This window comes from Globicephala melas, chromosome 10, assembly GCF_963455315.2.
Source record: "Globicephala melas chromosome 10, mGloMel1.2, whole genome shotgun sequence".
Lineage (NCBI taxonomy): Eukaryota > Metazoa > Chordata > Mammalia > Artiodactyla > Delphinidae > Globicephala > Globicephala melas.
The window spans coordinates 39,645,757-39,664,413 of NC_083323.1; the positions used below are offsets into that span (position 1 = coordinate 39,645,757).

Sequence of the window (18,657 nt, forward strand, 5' to 3'; positions counted from 1 at the left end):
AAAGTCAAGCATTTTACTCAATGGCCAAACACGGACAGTAACAGTAATATTAATAGCAACCAATATATACCTTTTATTTACCATACTTGAAGCACTGGCTGTAAATCCTCATTCCCAGTCTTGATCAAGAATGTGGCAATGAGATTTTGGAAAGTAACATCTTTTTTACAGTGTTATTTTAATAATGAAATTAAAAGACACAACATCTATCTATCAAGCTATCTCTCTATCCGTCCATCCATCTATCTATCTATCCATTCATCTACGCCATATACTGGAAAATAAATGGGTCAGTCTTCCTTTCTAAACATAATTTTAATTCTTAGATTTAAATTCTTTAATTTTAAATATCAACCAGATATTTTAGTCACTAAAAGAGCAAAGGCACCACATTTTAAAAAATGTGATTATTTCAAAGAAGTGTCAAAATTCTTTCTTGTGCATGGAGATGAAAAAGACCTTAGCTGGATTTCCTTACACATATTTTCATGATTTGGTATTGCTGGGCACTGTAATGTTTTCAGTTTAGGTCTTCTAAGTGACTTATCTGGTCCTAGGCAAAGACTTTTATTTTATGTTATAGAAGAAAACTACATTTTATTCTAATTCTCAAATGCTAGGTAGATATATTAATGGAAATATTCTACTGGCTTGAATTTTGTTGAAAGTATTGGTTTCAATGTTGACCCCCTGGCCCTCTGATCAGAGGGAATGTCCTGATTGGAAAGTATTTGCTGATTTTTACATCTGCTGTGGCTGATTTCAAGATGTCAGCATGACGCCACTGAACATAAAGCTGGTCAGAAATAGATACAAACAGTCACCGACATGAACTCCTGCACTCCAGTGGTCAGAATACATTACTTATGAAGTTTTGCACTTCAAATATCTGGCAGGGTTATCAAAGTTATCTGCTTTACTTTCTCAATCGAAGCTAAATCCCTTCTACAGCATTCCCATCCACTGACATCAAATTTAAAGACTTCCAGGCACTGAGAGCACTGACTGCCCAAGGCAGCCAACTACTCAATTTTGGACATCATTTACTGACAAAAATTTCTTTCTTATAAAGAGCCAAATTCTGTTTGGTAAGGCCTAATACCAATAAGTCCTAATTTTGGAATATTAATTCATGATTTTCAAAGAGATTTAACATACATCATTTGTTCCTCAAGAACTTCCAATTACAAAAAAGACACTGAAAGTTCTTCCATAAGTGGTGGTATGTTCCCAGTCTTAAGTGTTCTCCACCCTCAGGCAAGCGGACAAAACCAAACCAGACTTTTGATCGGAAGCATGAAAGCGGTGTTGAGACAGGCAGCGAGGCCGAGCTGGGCTCAGCTGAGATGAGACTGGGACCCAGTTGCTTCTGGTCAGGGGAGGTGGAAGGGAGAGAGTTTTGTGGGAGGGGTAAGGAGATCTGGCCATGGTGTCTCTGGAAGCCTGTTTATTTTTCTTGTAGCAGATTCAATTTGCTCTATGTACCTAGTACTTTCGAATATCAGATTTGAAAATAAAGATACTTTGAGGGGAAAAAAAAAGGGGCTCCATAGCTGCATGAAGGGGTCTTTAATATTATAAGAAAGAATTGGAACTACTTAGGGAGAAATCAATGTCTTTAATATTTGGGGGAAAGGGAATGAACATGATCAGATTTCTTAAAAGTTAGGGTTTTTGATTCATTTGCCGTTAATCTAAGTATAGCCCTGCAAAAACCAGTTGCTTACTGTTTTCATTTTTAATTATTAGACATCTTATATCAATGGACAAGATGAAGTGAATGAGGAAAAATGGGTGACTGGAAAAATGATTTAAAGGTGTTGTAAGAGACCAGTGGTGAATATAATTGGGCCTTGGCCAGGGTGGTGACATTGGCAATAGGGAGACACTATGACTAATAAATATTTCAAAGGTAGAACTGAGAGGATTTGAAAACTGATCAGCTATTAGAAAGAGTTAAGAAAGAGATCAAAGATGATTCCTAGTTTTGAACCTGGGCATCAAAAAATATTTTGGATTGAGTGAATTAGAACACAAATATCAAAATATATTTAATTCAGCTAAGATAGCACCTAGAAAAAAAACTTATACCATAAGCGCTTGTATCAGAAAATATGAAAGGTCTAAGATTCATAATCTAACTTCCCATATTTACAATTTAGAAAAAGAAAAGCAAATTAAACTTAAAGCAAGAAGAAGCACTAAAACAGAAAACAAAACAAAAAAAATCCAAAAGTTGTTTCTTTGAAAGAGCAATAAAATTCACATACCTCTAGCCACACTTATTTTTAAAAAGGAGAAAAGATACAAATTACAATACTAGAAGTAAAAGGGGGGATTATCCTTCCAAATATTACAGACATTATAAAATTGTAATAGCAAAATCTTTTCATCAACTCTATGCCAATAATTTTGACAATTTAAGTGAAAAGGACAAAATCTTTGAAAGATACAAACCACCAATGTCCATCCAAGAAGAAACAGATAACCTATATGACCCTGTATCTCTTAAATAAATTAGGTTCATAGTTAAAAGCCTTCCCACATTGAAAAAACCCCAGGACTAGATGCCTTCAGTGGCATCTACCAAACACCTAAGGAAGAGATGATGCCAAATCTATGCAAACTTCCAGAAAACAGAAGAGGAGGAGATATCTTTCAACTTATTGTATGAGGTCAGCATTATCCTGATGCCAAAGACATTACAAGCAAAGAAAGCAAGGGAACGATACATGCCTCCTAAACATAGGTGCAAAACCCTTAACAAATTACTAGCAAATTGAATTCAGCAAAATATTAAAAGGGTAATACATTATGTCCAAATAAGTTTATTAAATGAATATAAGGTTGTTTAACATTCAAAAACCAATCAAAATAATTTATCACATAAACATTCTAAAAAAATAAAAGCCTTATGCCTTTCCAAATAGGATCATATACTAAAAAATCATTTGATAAAGTTCAATACCCACTTATGATAAACTTCTCAGTAAATCAGGAATATAAGAAACTCCTTCAACCTAAGAAAGGATATGTATGAAAACCTAGAGCTAACATCATATTTAAATGTGAACTACAGAATGCTTTTCCCCTAAAATCAAGAATAAGGAAAGGAGTTTTATTCTCACCATTTCTATTCAACATTGTTCTGTGGGTCCTATCTAGTGCAATAAAGCAGGAGAAGAAATGAAAGGCATATAAATTTGTATGGAAGAAATGAAATTTTCTTAATTTGGAAATAATATCAGATTTGAAGACGCTCCTAGGACAGCCATAAAAAATTGCTAGAAATCTTAAGTAAATTAGAAAGAACACAGGATACACAGTTGATATACAAAAAACAACTGTAGTTTCATTTGCTAGCAAAAAATTATAAAACATGCCAGTTACCTTTTTTTTTTTTTTTTTTTGCTGTACGCGGGCCTCTCACTGTTGTGGTCTCTCCCGTGGCGGAGCACAGGCTCCGGATGCGCAGGCTCAGTGGCCATGGCTTACGGGCCCAGCCGCTCCGTGGCATGTGGGATCCTCCCGGACCGGGTCACGAACTCGTATCCCCTGCATCGGCAGGCGGAGTCTCAACCACTGCGCCACCAGGGAAGCCCTGCCATTTTTAACAAACAATAAGCAAAAATTCCAACAAACATCAAATACTGAGCATGAATTAACAAAATATGTACGACAGTTATATTTTGAAATCTACAAAAGATTGGTCAGAGAAATTAAATAAATGGAAGTGCATATCATGGTTATAGATTGAAAGGCACATTGTTAAGATATCATTTCTCCTCAAATTTATGTTTATATATATAAATAATACAACCCCAATAATAATTCAATTATTTTTGTAGAAATTGAGAAGATGATTCTAAATTTTATCTGGAAGTGTAAAGGACGTAGAAGTCGCAAAACAATTTTAAAATGCAGAACACAGCTGGAGGACTTATACTAAATTATTTAAGACAATAAAAGACACAAGGATCAAGACCATGTATTACTGAGCAACACAAGTCAGTTCAGAAACTGACTACACATATATTGCTTTATTTTACCTCTAGCTCAAAAAATATTTTATGTTTCTTTTAGCTTTCCTGTTCTGTGTTTGTGTGTGGGTAGGAGCTAGAGAGAATGAGTGTTGAAGTTGGCTGATCTTTTTAGGGGGGCATCATTTATCTAGATGACTATATGGTCTTCGTTTACCATTAACTTTATACATAAATACATATGACTGAGGAGAATTCTGATCTTATTCCATTCTTAACAAGTGTCATCTCTCAAGCAGACATCCACGGATACACTGTTTCTGGGACTATGATGTTCTCACAGCGCTTTAGTCACTGGCACTTTTGAAGGGCGAGTTCTTAGAAGTTTGGTTTTGTATCACTTGGAAGCATCAGGAAAGCAAAGCGTTAAGAGTCCTGCTGTTGGCCTCAGTCAGCCCTCAGAGGAAATCCTGTTTCTTCCGCTTACTAGAAGTTTGTCCTTGGATGAGGTACTTAATTTTCCTAAGCCTTATTTGAAACTTGAGGAGTCAAACCACATCTCACAAGTTTATTTTAAGAATTAAATGAGATCTTGAGATCATTCAGATAAAGCACAGAGGAAGGTATATAGTAAGTGCTGAATGAATGATATTTATTTATTGTTATCTTTTTTTTTTTTTTTTTTTTTTTGCGGTACGCAGGCCTCTCACTGTTGTGGCCTCTCCCGTTGCGGAGCACAGGTTCCGGACGCGCAGGCTCAGCGGCCATGGCTCACGGGCCCAGCCACTCCGCGGCATGTGGGATCTTCCCGGACCGGGGCACGAACCTGTGTCCCCTGCATCGGCAGGCGGACTCTCAACCACCGCGCCACCAGGGAAGCCCTATTGTTATCATTTTATGGCTTCTACTGCTGCTGAAGAAAAATGCCCAGATTCCTGTAGGATTTCTAGATACAATAACATCCATACCTAGGTCTGTCTATCCTTGCTTCAAACTGTATCTGGGGAGAAGTACCCCACTTGCGACCAGCAGCTCACCGAGTCACTGCTAACAAGCCTAGGTGGTACTTTTGCAAAAATTTCAAAAAGGGACTGCCTCTTGGAAGACAAACCCCTAAGAGAGTGCTCATGCTTTAGCAAGGAAACTGCACACCGGAATTGATTTGTGTATATGCTTGCCTATATGACCAAGTGTCTTTGAACAAGGCAAGAATCTCAGAAACAGACAGATGGTTAGGAGGTGTCCCTCGTGGCACAGTGAGACAAAATGGGCCAAAGCAAAACCCTTGCATTAGTCACTGCCTCTCTGGTTATATGCACATGTTAACACCAAAAGGATCGCTCTTCTTTTCCATTTGAGCACAGGGCTTTTGGCCAAAGGAGGACAAAGTTTCTCATGGGGAAAGGTGTTTTGGAAAGTGCAAACTTTCAGAAAGAGCTGCTTCCAGAAACTTCCAGAAAGAGCTACATTCTCTAACTTCAGAAGGTGGGAGGAGGCCAGTGATTCTTGAAGAAGCATTAGGCCCTCACGCTCGTTCCTTGTACCGAGGAGCAGGGCTGGGTGAGGGACATGAGGGAGGAGTAGAGAGGGAAGGATTCTAAGAGAGAGCAGAGTGGTAAGATTCCCATTTGGATGACAGTTCAGGAAATCTGAAGGAATCTGAAGAGCAAATAAAAAACACAGTATGTGAAATTTCTTGATGCTAATCTAGATTACAATTTATATTTTGCATTAGATGGTGTTATGTGTATGTACAGAACTTCTGTCATAACAAAATAAATCCTAGCTTTTCACATTTTATTTTTTCTTAAACAACTTGTATGCATAATATATTAAAAGTAAAATTTACATTTTTTCTCAGAAAAAGTTATTACTGATGCATCATTCATCCACTCATGCCTAAAATTTAAAAGTATAACTACTTCTGAAAAAAATAAAGACACAAATATATGTGTACAAAACTCATATATGAGACCATCTGTATTAAATCCAGAGGCATAGCAAATCCAGGATCCAGCTGTTCAGCCCTTGTCTTTCTCCCCCATCTAGAGGATGGTTATGAGGTAGCCCATCACTAGTAGCTTGGAGTAGGAGTCTCTCACTGGACCTGGCTCTCCCCATAAGCCTGCAGTAATACACTGATTACTTTGGATTTGTTTCAGTTGCATTAGAATCTGCCCCCAGCCAACCTCACTCTTCACTTTTTTTTCCTTTCCTAATCAGAAGGAAAACAAAACTCTCTCCTGCCACTCTGATCCTGTCTGATACCACTACATTGGTATTTTGCTCCCCATTAGTATCTACATTTACTTCTTGCTACCATGGCAACCAGCCACTTATAGCAAAATCCTTGATACCAGGTTTCTCATTTTCCATAGATAATCTGCACTGTGTACTTTTTCCCCTTCCCATTTCAGGCCTGAAAATCTCAGTATAATCCAACTCATGCTTCTCTAACAGCATCTATTTCTTCTTTTATTTTTTCAACCTCTTTTGAACGACTGTAAACTTCTTTATAAAATAGCATCAAGTTTTTAAACAAATATAAGAGATTCCTAAACACTTCCACATTTTGCTTCCAGGAAAGCCAGTTCAGTAGCCAAGGGGTCCCTTGATTTCTAGAAACAAATACTTGGTAGCTTTTGGAAATTATACAGCCGTCTTTATATTTCAATAACATGTGGGCTTTTAAAACTAGCACTGTGACTCATTTTTGGTTTTTAGTTCACTAAATAACCCTATTCTGCTCTGTTGATATAAAAACAGGCCACTTAAAGATGGCATTTAATTTGTTCCATATAGGACAACTTACACAATTTTCTCCAAAATTTTACTGAAATTCAACTGGTTTGTTATTTAGGTTTTACTTCAATTATCCAGATGTTACATATCTCATCTAATCAGGTATGATGAAATGACCTTTCACATTGAAGAGTCACTGTGTCCTACTATTTGACTTACAAGCTAGGATTTCAGTAGTTTTGTTTTCCAAGAAATACAACAGTTTACCTTTAACTACAAGGGAGAGACAAGCAGAATTTTTCAAGAATGATGTGAGCTTTCAAAGCAAACTTCTTCTGAGAAAATGGTTTATATGAACAAGAGAGATGATTGGATTTTTACAAAGAACTATGAAGCCATTTACTATAAAAGAGAAAAAAAGCAGGAGCACAAGGAAATTGTAGTTTAGGTTTATATATTAAAATATAAAGGACAGTGAAGTAACAGACTAAACTTACACAAAACAATGCCAAGAGCATACCCTATATAACTAGGATATGCTAACTTCACAATTTTTAAAGTTTTCTAAAATTTCAGACAACTTTTAAAAGGGAGAAAGGTACTGTGAATTTATAAATATCTATTTCATCAGAAAAACACAATTTCTGACAACTTTAAGTAGAGATTTAGACTACATAATCCCTAAATATCTAGATTCTTTTACAAATCAATGTTCCAGATATTTTGCTTTGCTAGATGCCAAGCAACCTGAAGTTTCTAACTACCTTCAAGTATGGAGTATCTGTTTGCGGAAATTTCTTGCCCTATGAGGTCAGGGGTCCACAACAGAAATCAGTGTGATTTGGCACACTTAGACTAAGAAATGACCTTCCTTACCTGTCAAATCCTCAAACATTAATTACCAAGGACTCAGGAGTAATAAATGCATTTTTGTACCTTCTTTTATTCTAATGTATAATGAAAAATCCTTGCAATAACTACCTTATCTTCTTCCTAATAAAAATTTCACTTCAATTATTTTAAGTTATTTTTATGCTGGAAATTTTTTTTTTAATGTTGGAAATTTTTGTGTATATTTATGTCAAACCCAGATTTTCTACAGCAATACCAGACATGGTTGTGTTGGTGGAAGGAGAAGTGGATTTGAAGATAGAATGCACAAATAGATACATGATTTAGCACAACTCGCTTTCCATTTCCATTTCTTCAAGTGCAAAAGGGTTGCTAGACATACTCTAGAAAGAGTATGGTTTCTCACCACTTCTTCCTTCCCTTATTTCACTCTAAAAGAGAGAAATAAGAATTTGGTGGATCACATTTCCTACACTGGGATGGATTAAAGTTGTTATGGGTGGAATTTTCAAAAAGTAAAGGATTACAAGGTAAATAACGATCAGGTAGAAGTGGTCTCTTCTTCTTTTCACTTATTTCAAAGTGACTAAAGTGATAAACCTTAACCATCTTTCTTTCTCTCCTTTTAGGGTCCTTTCTCTCCTGCCTTGTGGCAGGGAATCGTTTCACAAACATTTGTTGTTCCACAATGATTAGAAAGAGATGATTATAGTTCAATATCCTTATAAGTGTACCCCAAATGGAGATAAAGAGAGGGAGGGAGGTAGATAGATAGACAGTAAAATAGATCGGTCTAATCTTTCTGAGAGAGCTTTTTTAGTGTTTTAGTGCTAGCCTGGATATTAGTTCCTTTCCCTTTGTTTGGAAGAATTTTCTTCACAGAGGAAAAAAAAACAGTTATCAGAAATCATGGGATTGATACTGATAAATAAGAAAAATGTTACCATATCTGCGAAATTTTTTGTGACCACTTCCTTTCCTTTTTTCTTCCAGTTTTATTGAGATATAATTGACATACAGCACTGTACAAGTTTAAGATGTACAGCATAATGATTTGACTTACATACACCATGAAATGATTAACACAATAAGTTTAGTAAACATTTATCATCTCATATTGATAAAAATTTAAAGAAACAGGAAAAATATATTTTCCCTTGCAATGAGAACTCTTAGAATTTACTGTATTAACTTTCATTATAACATACAGCAGTGTAAATTATATTTATCATGTTGTACATCACATCCTTAGTATTTATTCACCTTATAGCTGGAAGTTTGTACCTTTCAACTGCCTTTGTCCAACGCCCCCTCTCCCTACTCTCCACCTCTGGTCACCACAGATCTGATGTTTTTCTATGAGTTTGTTTGTTCATTTGTTTGTTTTTGAAGTATAATTGACCTACAACACTATGTGATTTGATATTTCTATACATTTCAAAATGATCACCATAATTAAGTCCTGGTACAATCTGTCACCATACTAAGATGTGATGGTGGGACTATATTCCCCACACTGTACATTTCATAACTATGACTCATTTATTTTGCAACTGGAACTTTTTACCTCTTATCATCCTTAGCTACTCTTTCCTCCCCCCACACCCCTCTCCTATGGTAATCACCTGTTCTCTGTATCTACAACTATGTTTCTGGTTTGTTATACTTGTTCATTTGTTGTGTTTTTCAGATTCCACATATAAGTAAAATCATACAGTGTTTGTCTTTCTCTAACTTGTTTCACTTAGCATGATACCCTCTGGTTTCATCCATGTAACAAATGGCAAAATTTCATTCTCTTTTTATGGCTGAACAATATTGCACTACATATATATATATATATATATACACAAATGTATATATATACACATATATACATATATATATATACACACACGTATATACACACATATATATATACCATCTCTTCTTTTTCCCTTTGTCTGTTGATGGGCACTTATGTTACTTCCATACCTTGGTTATTGTAAATAGTACTGCAATGAACACAGGGGTACATATATCTTCTCTAATTAGTGTTTTCGTTTTCTTCAGAAATATACACAGGAGTGGAATTGCTGGATTAAATGGTAGTTCTATTTTTAATTCTTTGAGGAATCTCCATACTGTTTTCCGTAGTGGCTGTACCAATTTACAACCCACCAATAGCGCCTAGGGTTTCCTTCTCTCCACATCCTCACCAACACTTGTTATTTGTTGTCTTTTGGATAACAGCCATTCTGATAGGTGTGAGGTGATATCTCACCATGGTTTTGATTTGCATTTCTCTGATGATTAGTGATGCTGAGCATCTTTTATGTGCCTGTTGTCCATCTGTATGTCTTCTTTGGAAAAATGTCTATTCAGATCCTCTGCCCATTTTTAAATTGAGTTGTTTTTTTGATGCTGAGTAGCATGAGTTCTTTGTATATTTTGGATATTAACCCCTTATCAGATAATATCATTTGGAAATATCTTCTCCCATTCAGTAGGTGGCCTTTTTGTTTTGTTGATAGTTTCTTTCACTGTGTAGAAGCTTTTTAGTTTGATGTAGTGCCACTTGTTTATTTTTGCTTATGTTTCCCTTGCCTGAGAAGACATATCCAAAAAAATTATAACTAAGATTGATGTCAAAGAGCATACTACCCATGTTTTCTTCTAGAACTTTTTTTTTAAAACATCTTTATTGGAGTAGAATTGCTTTAAAATGGTGTGTTAGTTTCTGCTTTATAACAAAGTGAATCTGTTATACATATGTCCACATATTTCTTCCCTCTTGCGTCTCCCTCCCTCCCACCCTCCCTATCCCACCCCTCTAGGTGGTCACAAAGCACCAAGCTGATCTCCCTGTGCTATGTGGCTGCTTCCCACTAGCTATCTATTTTACATTTGGTAGTGTATATACGTCCATGCCACTCTGTCACTTTGAACCAGCTTACCCTTCGCCCTCCCCGTATCCTCAAGTCCATTCTCTAGTAGGTCTGTGTCTTCCTTTCCATCTTGCCCCTAAGTTCTTCATGACCATTTTTTTAAATGGCCTCAGATCTTACATATAAGTATTTAATCCATTTTGAATTTATTTTTGCTCATGATGTGAGAAAGTAGTTTATCTTGATTCTTTTTTTTTTTTTCTTGTGGTACAGAGGCCTCTCACTGCTGTGGCCTCTCCCGTTGCAGAGCACAGGCTCTGGATACGCAGGCCCAGCGGCCATAGCTCATGGGCCCAGTTGCTCCGCAGCACATGGTATCTTCCTGGACCGGGACATGAACCTGTGTCCCCTGCATCGGCAGGTGGACTCTCAACCACTGCGCCACCAGAGAAGCCCTATCTTGATTCTTTTGCATGGAGCTGTCCAGTTTTCCCAACACCATTTATTGAAGAGGCTGCTTTTTCTCTGTTGTATACTATTGCCTCCTTTGTCATAGATTAACTGCCCATATAAGTGTGGGTTCATTTCTGGTCTCTCTATTCTGTTCCATTGATCCATGTGTCTTTTTTTTGAGCCAGTACCATACTGTTTTGATTACTGTAGCTTTGTAGTATAGTTTGGAATCAGGGAGTGCTATACCTCCAGCTTTGCTCTTCTGTCTCAAGGTTGTTTTGGCTATTTTGGGAATTTTGTGTTTTCATACTAACTATAGAATTATTTGTTCTAGTTCTACGAAAAATTCCACTGATATTTTGATAGGGATTGCACTGAATCTGTAGATTTCCTTGGGTAGTACAGTCATTTTAACAATAGTAATTCTTCCAATCCATGATCATGATATATCTTTCCATCTGTTTGTGTCATTTTAAATTTCTTTCATCAGTGATTTATATAGTTTTCCAAGTTCAGGCCTTTTACCTTCTTAGTTAGATTTATTGCTAGTTTATTCTTTTTGAGGCAATTAAATGGGATTGTTTCCTTAATTTCTCTTTCTGATAGTTCATTATTAGTGTATAGAAATGCAACAGATTTGTGTATATTCATTTTGTATCCTGCAACTTTACCAAATTTCTTGATGAATGCTAGTAGCTTTGGGGTGGCATCTTTAGGATTTTCTAAATATAATATCATGTCATTGGCAAATAGTGATAGCTGTAATTCTTCATTACCATTTTGGATTCCTTTCATTTCATTTTCTTGTCTGATTGCTATGGCTAGGACTTCAAATACTATGTTGAATAAAAGTGGTGAGATTGGTTATCCTTGTCTTTTTCCTGATCCTAGAGGATAGGATAGGATTTTCACCACTGAATACAATGTAAGCTATGGGCTTGCCATATATGGCCTTTATTAAGTTGAAGGATATTCCCTCTATCCCCACTTTGTTGAGAGTTTTTATCATAGATGGATGCTGAATTTTGTCAAAAGCTTTTTCTGCATCTATTGAGATGATCGTTTGATTTTTATTCTTCAATTTGTCAATGTGGTGTATCACATTGTTTGATTTGTAGATAGTAAACCATCCTTGTGTCCCTCATATAAATCCCATTTGATCATGGCATATGATCCCTTTAATGTATTACTGAATTCAGTTTGCTAATATACTGTGAAGGATTTTTGCCTCTTTGTTCATCAGTGATATTGGTCTGCAACCCTCTTTTTTTGATCACTTCCTTTCTTTCACATTTATTCTTAAAATATTTATTGAGCCCCTACTACATACTAGAATTTTTAATATAGTGGTTCTCATCAAGATTATAATTTAGAATGGGAAAAGAAAGATATTTATATATAAATAAATAGGTAAGTATATGATTATGAATTGTGATAATGAAGCTAATATGCAAAGAAAAAGAGTAGAAACTGACATAAAAAGCCTGCTTAGATAAGGGGTTAGGGAAGACCACAGTGTGGCTACAATACTTACACCAGGCCTGAAGGATGAGAGGAGACAGCCATGCAGAGAGCAGGGCAGGAGCAGCCCAGACAGAGAGAGGAGCCTAGACAGAAACCTGAAGAAAAGTCTTGAAATGACCAAGAACTTAAAAGACCCATGTAGTTGGAGCAAAGTGACCAAAAAGAAAAGCATAGGAAGTGATTTGGGAGATAAAGGCCATGTTAAGGAGTTCAACTATTCTAAAAGTAACGGGAAGCCCTTGAGCATTTTTGAGAGAGTTCTAATATCTCTGACTACACTGTTTACTTACTTTGGTATTAATAACATAGGTCTACAACTCCCAGAACATATCCATCACACTTTCCTTAGTAAGCCTGAGCTCCTTTAAGCTGTCTTAAATGACTAACAGAAACTGAATGAACCACCAGAAAAATACTAAGTGTTACCTCTATCATTCATTGGTCTATCGTCAAGAAAAACTTGACTTCAGTAGGGAATTTAGCAGACTTTTCATTTTCTGCACCAATATTGCACTCCTTCGTGTATAGAACAGAGACATCAATATATTTGTGTATGATGTGTGATATAGGAATTTAAATTATTGACCATATTTTTACTTCCCAGATATATGGTCCTAAGACTTTTCTGCATATCAGTCGCTATAGTCTCAACTCCTTGCTCAAGACTCAGTAATTTCCAGAATGCTAACCAGGACCACACATCATATTCTAAGCCTGATTACCATATTTTCCTTAGTAGTACAAATTATAATAATACTTATTAAATAGCAGTTATCACAGTTCAATTAAATTCCTCCTAACTGTAATTGCAATGAATAAGATATTTTAAACTTTTAAGCAAGCCATATTTTCTGGGAGATTTTACAGTTATCCAAATCTTGAATCAGACTACAAGTTTCCCATAATTTTTCCCCAGATTGAAAAGTGGAAAAGACATCTAAACAGTTTACTTGAAATGTCAGAACAAACTCTCCTAGGGAAGGACAGATGGAACATGTCTCAGCAGGTTATAGGCCCTACGTACTTGTGAATATGTAATAATAAGTGTTAAATATAATTAAAAGCTAAAGTAAGACAAGTAAGAAAAATAAGATCTTGGAGTGAGGATCAGGAAAATCCCAAATTTTATTGCTGCCATCTGATCACATTTCCCATAGATCATGAAAACATGAAATACTTAAGCATTTCACTGTAACGTTAATAAATGATGTTCCAAACCTTGTCTCCTGAGGGGTCATGCAATCTTTAACATTGAATAGTTCTGCTTTTGTCAAATGAAAGCAGATCATTAGATAATTAAATGCATGTGTGTGCATGCACCCAAGTGGGTGATTTATATTTTGTTTCCAACCTTCCCTGAATCCTTTTACATAATAGGGGCAGAATAAAACACATTGTAGTCCCACTGGACCATCCATAACACTCAATATACTACACTTTTCTAAGCAACCAGGACACTGAGAGACAGATTTGAACTGCTGTATTTGACCCCTTTGCAGAACACATCCCCTCGGGTTTCTCTTCATGTAGTCTGTGCTGGGTTTGTATTTAGCATTTAGCTGGGGCAGGCCTAACTGGCTGAGAATTGGGTAGAGAGCATTGTTCTTTATAGCTCTATAGCTGAAGACTGCCTTAAGAATCTCAATTTGGCTTTGACATTCAGACCTTAGAAAAAGAAGTAAATTCCATACCTTTAGTCTTATCATGAATCATTCGATACTCATCCCTTTGGACCTGGTCCTTAAGAAGCCCTGAATGAGGGCTTCCCTGGTGGCGCAGTGGTTGAGAGTCCGCCTGCCGATGCAGGGGACGCGGGTTCGTGCCCCGGTCCGAGAGGATCCCACATGCCGCGGAGCGGCTGCGCCCGTGGGCCATGGCCGCTGAGCCTGCGCGTCCGGAGCCTGTTGCTCCGCAACGGGAGAGGCCACAGCAGTGAGAGGCCTGGGTACCGCAAAAAAAAAAAAAAAAAAAAAGAAGCCCTGAATGAGAGGCAAAAACAGATGCTTGCCTCACATCTCACTTGACTGCTTAAAGAAAGAAATATTTCACACAAGAAGTTGTTCAACGGAAAGAGATCGATAAAACAGAAGCATAAAATCTATCTCCCTGTTCAACCAAACTGCTACAATAATTAGCATGGGGGATTTAAGAATCCTTTAGATACCTGCTGCTTTGCTTTGGAGGTCAAAACAGAAGTATATGAAAGACTTTCATATTCTGAGGGGGGGCAGTCCTGTTTTGTGGTGAACTGACACAGAGTTTATCAACTGGCAAAAGATTGCATATGAAGCTCTGCAGAACAACTTTCTGCCTCCTAGATTGAAAATACATACGAAAAGGCAACAAGATCTGCTGCCATATGAGGACAATGGTAACTTCAATGAAATTTCAATAGGACTGTTTAACGAGCTGTATGTGTTTGGTTGGAAGATTGGAAAAAGAATTTTCCAGAAATTTTCCAGAATTGGAAAAAGCCATAGGGTAAAGGGGTCATTCAAACAAAGGGAAAATGCATCTCTATACTACATATTTATTGGCTGTTTCCTCTGAGAGCTTTGATTGGATTTTCCAGCAAAACCATGCATGCTATGTTGGCAAAATGTAAAGAAGTAATAATCAAATTGAAACTTGAAATCTAAATATATTTTTCTTTCATTAGTAGGTCTAGAGGTTTACTAAGTTGCCTCAAGTCTGACTTCTAACAACCAGAAATTGGTGGAGGCCTCAGTTAACAACGGCCAACTCCAAGAGAACTTGATTTGTTTCTGCTGGTATTTGAAGTTAATATTTCTATCGCAAGGTAAGACAATTAAATAACTCTTTTTTCAATCTTAACCACGGAGGATATATTTTGTCCATAATCTTCTCATAAACAGAAGACTTACTTATGAGGGTAGTAGAAAAGTAAGCCTTGATATATTTATATTTTAATTTAAAAGTTGGCCAGTGAATGCTTGATATGCAGTAGGTACAATGCCAGGCACTCCAGATTCAAAGATGGGTTCTTGTATAAGAGATCACAGGAATGGAGAATTCTAATTGGTCTCATCTAGTAGCTAGGATCAGTGATTTAGAAAATTCACGCAACTAAATTTAAGAAGAAGCAGGTGTACTGTAAGGATATATTTACTGTTATATGCTAATTATATATAATATATATCCTTATTATACATTCCATATATACACTATACATATACACTCTGATACTTTTTTTTTTTTTAAGAAGATGTTGGGGGTAGGAATTTATTAATTAAATACTTTATTTTTGCTGTGTTGGGTTTTCGTTTCTGTGCAAGGGCTTTCTCTAGTTGTGGCAAGCGGGGGCCACTCTTCATTGCGGTGCACAGGCCTCTCACTATCGCGGCCTCTCTTGTTGCGGAGCACAGGCTCCAGACGCGCAGGCTCAGTAGTTGTGGCCCACGGGCCTAGTTGCTCCGTGGCATGTGGGATCCTCCCAGACCAGGGCTCGAACCCGTGTTCCCTGCATTAGCAGGCAGATTCTCAACCACTGCGCCACCAGGGAAGCCCCACTCTGATACTTTCTAATAGAGTATATGTGTGTGTATATATACATATACATAAAATATATATATATGTGAACCAGGAACTGACAGAGGCAGCCCACAGGTCATCTCTGCTTTGCTCTCTCACTCTCCCCTTCCTTCCCTCTGCCTACTCTCTAAGCATATACTCTTTCATTCTCCCTATGTCTACTGAAGTCTTTATCTTCTATTCCTCTTTCCTACCCTCTCAAATTTTTAGCTTTTATGAGGCTTTGCATCCACTTACCCACACAACAAATTTCCAGAAGTATAATATGTACAGGCACAGTACGTGAAATGTTAAAAAGAAAGTACAGGGACGTAAAACAGAAATTTCACTGGGTACATTAAAAAATGACAAGTATTATTTGAGTTATTGCAATAGGGGAGAGGACTTCAGTACAGAACTGAGTTCAACTCCATTAACAAAAGGCAGGAGAGTTTTTAAGCGCTGGGGTGGGGTAACTTTGAGCAGAGTTCTGAAGGGAATATGATTAACCCTAGGAAATATTTAAGGGAAGAGAATTCCAGGGAGACGTAAGAACAAGCATAAAACCCCTGAGTCAGGAGCATGCTTGATGGGAGTCCTGAGACAGAGGAGAAAGATAGTAGAAGATGAAGTCTGCGAGATAACAGGGAAGAGGCAGAACAGATCCTGTAGGGACATTGAGGTCCCTTGAGAGGGCTACAAAGGAAGGATAATAGCCTTTGACTAACTTTATAAAAGGATTACTCTGGCTACTGCATTAATAAAATTATTGTTGGCAGAGAGAAATGCAGAGGCTGGGAGACATGCAGTTGGGTGTATCTAGGAGGCATTTGGAGTCTGGAGTTGAGGGCAGTAGTGTGAACTGGAGATTAAAATATGTGAATCATCAGTGTCTAGGTGTATTATAGAATCACCTGACTCAAGTATACTAACAGAGCCAGTACAGACAGAAAAAATAATTACCTTGATGCGTGAAGACAAGGAGAAAACAGAAGCTCCAAAGGAGGGTAAGTGAGGTAGAGGGCCACTCAGGTGAGTGTGATCTCCTGAAGGACACGTGAAGAAAGTATTTGAAGGTAGAAGACTTGACTACCAGTATAATACCTCTGAATTGTCAAGGAAGAAGATGACCAAAATTTAACTTCTGCAGTGGTGGAGTAAAAGCTTGATTAGAGCAGGTTCAGGAAAGTAGAGAACTCTATGATTGTATCTATTAGAGATTATTTTATTCCAGAAAATTTTTCCACAGAAGAGAGATGAGAAATAGGACAGTAGCTAAAGGGAGATGTAGATTCAGGAGAAAAATATTTATATATATTTAGAGTGAAGAAATTACAGCATATTTGTATGCCAATGAGAATGATTTATCAGAAGGGGAAAAAGATAAGGTAGGAGAGAACTGCTAGACTGGTGTTCTCCAATAAATGAGTGAGGCTAGGATTGAGTGCTCCAGTGGAGAGGTTGGCCTTAAGTAAGAATGGTCAGTTAGTACACCTGTGATAAAGGTAGGGAGGCAGGGTGTATGTACACAGACGGAAGCAGATGAGTGGATATGGAGGGGACTCATATAAGTACTCCTAGAAATTCTTTCAACTTCACTTTATGACTCAGTTCTTTCCAACTCAATTTGGCAGGAGAACCTGTTCAGCCTATCTCAAACGTTCACACTTGGTATGCCATTGGTCCTAAGTCATAGATCACAGAGCATCCTTTGGATTTGCTGTCTTCCTGTCAGTTGGTCTGAAGATCTTGCCAGGAGAACAGAATTAGTGGTCCAAGTCATAGCTCTCTATATAGCAGGGACTGAGGGGGAATAGCTTCTCTTGTTAGATCATATGAATGGCAGGTTCTGTGAATATGTCTTAGTGTATGAAGGAAGACAGATATAAACACAAATAGAGGTAACAAAGTACTGTGTGGGCTATAACATAGGATACAGAGCCTAAAAAAACAGGAGAGGAGAAAGTCACAGCAGAATGACACCAGAGCAGAAAAGAGCTGAGTCTGGAAGACTCAGTGGTAATTTTCAGAAAGATAGCCTAGAAATAGAAAAAAAATTGGAGCCAATAAATACAGATATATCATATTCTAGGAACTGCAAGTTGCTCAACACAGCAGGTGCATGAGAGGTGGGGTAGGGCTAAGAGAATGAATAAGAAGTCAGTTTAGCAAGAAATAAAGAGGTGAGAATATAAAGAGCCTTAATACCCACCCCAAAGAGTTTGGACTTCATCTTGTGTGTGACAAGTAGCTAAGATAGGTTTTTAGTCATATTAGCATTTTATGAAGAATTTGCACTCTCCAGAATCTGAATGGAGGTTAAATTGTAGGTGAGAGAGACTGGAGACTATTTGGAAAAGTCCAGAAGAGAAGGGATAAGGATCAACCCTGAAATGGCAGCAGTAGGGAGGAGAGTTGAGGAGTAATGTGAGAGATTTCTTGGTCAGGTAGAGGACAGGGTCTAGAATGACTGCATCAGTAAGGGCCTGAACCACATACATGTGCTTAAAATATGGTACTTCACAGAATAAACACAGTGACAGAAGTATCTAACCTGAAAATGTTTGCTTACCAAACAGAACTCACAATAGATCAAAAATTACCCAAATAAATCATTGTCTAGAATTTAGGCCCTAAATAAAAAATACAAGACAAGAAACCCTTGTAAACTCAGACAATGCTATAGACTCAACTATAACTAATCCTTT

The 18,657-nt window shown here is 37.2% G+C and overlaps 1 long non-coding RNA gene across 1 annotated transcript in view; it reads right to left on the reverse strand.

Annotated features, from left to right (window-relative positions):
- Positions 1-3,391: 3,391 nt before the first annotated feature.
- The window catches only part of LOC138842851 (uncharacterized), a 350,488-nt gene continuing 335,222 nt past the window's right edge, over positions 3,392-18,657 (reverse strand). The window contains exon 3 of the long non-coding RNA XR_011377789.1: positions 3,392-3,601. This is a non-coding gene — a long non-coding RNA (uncharacterized lncRNA). The remainder of the gene's footprint in view (positions 3,602-18,657) is intronic.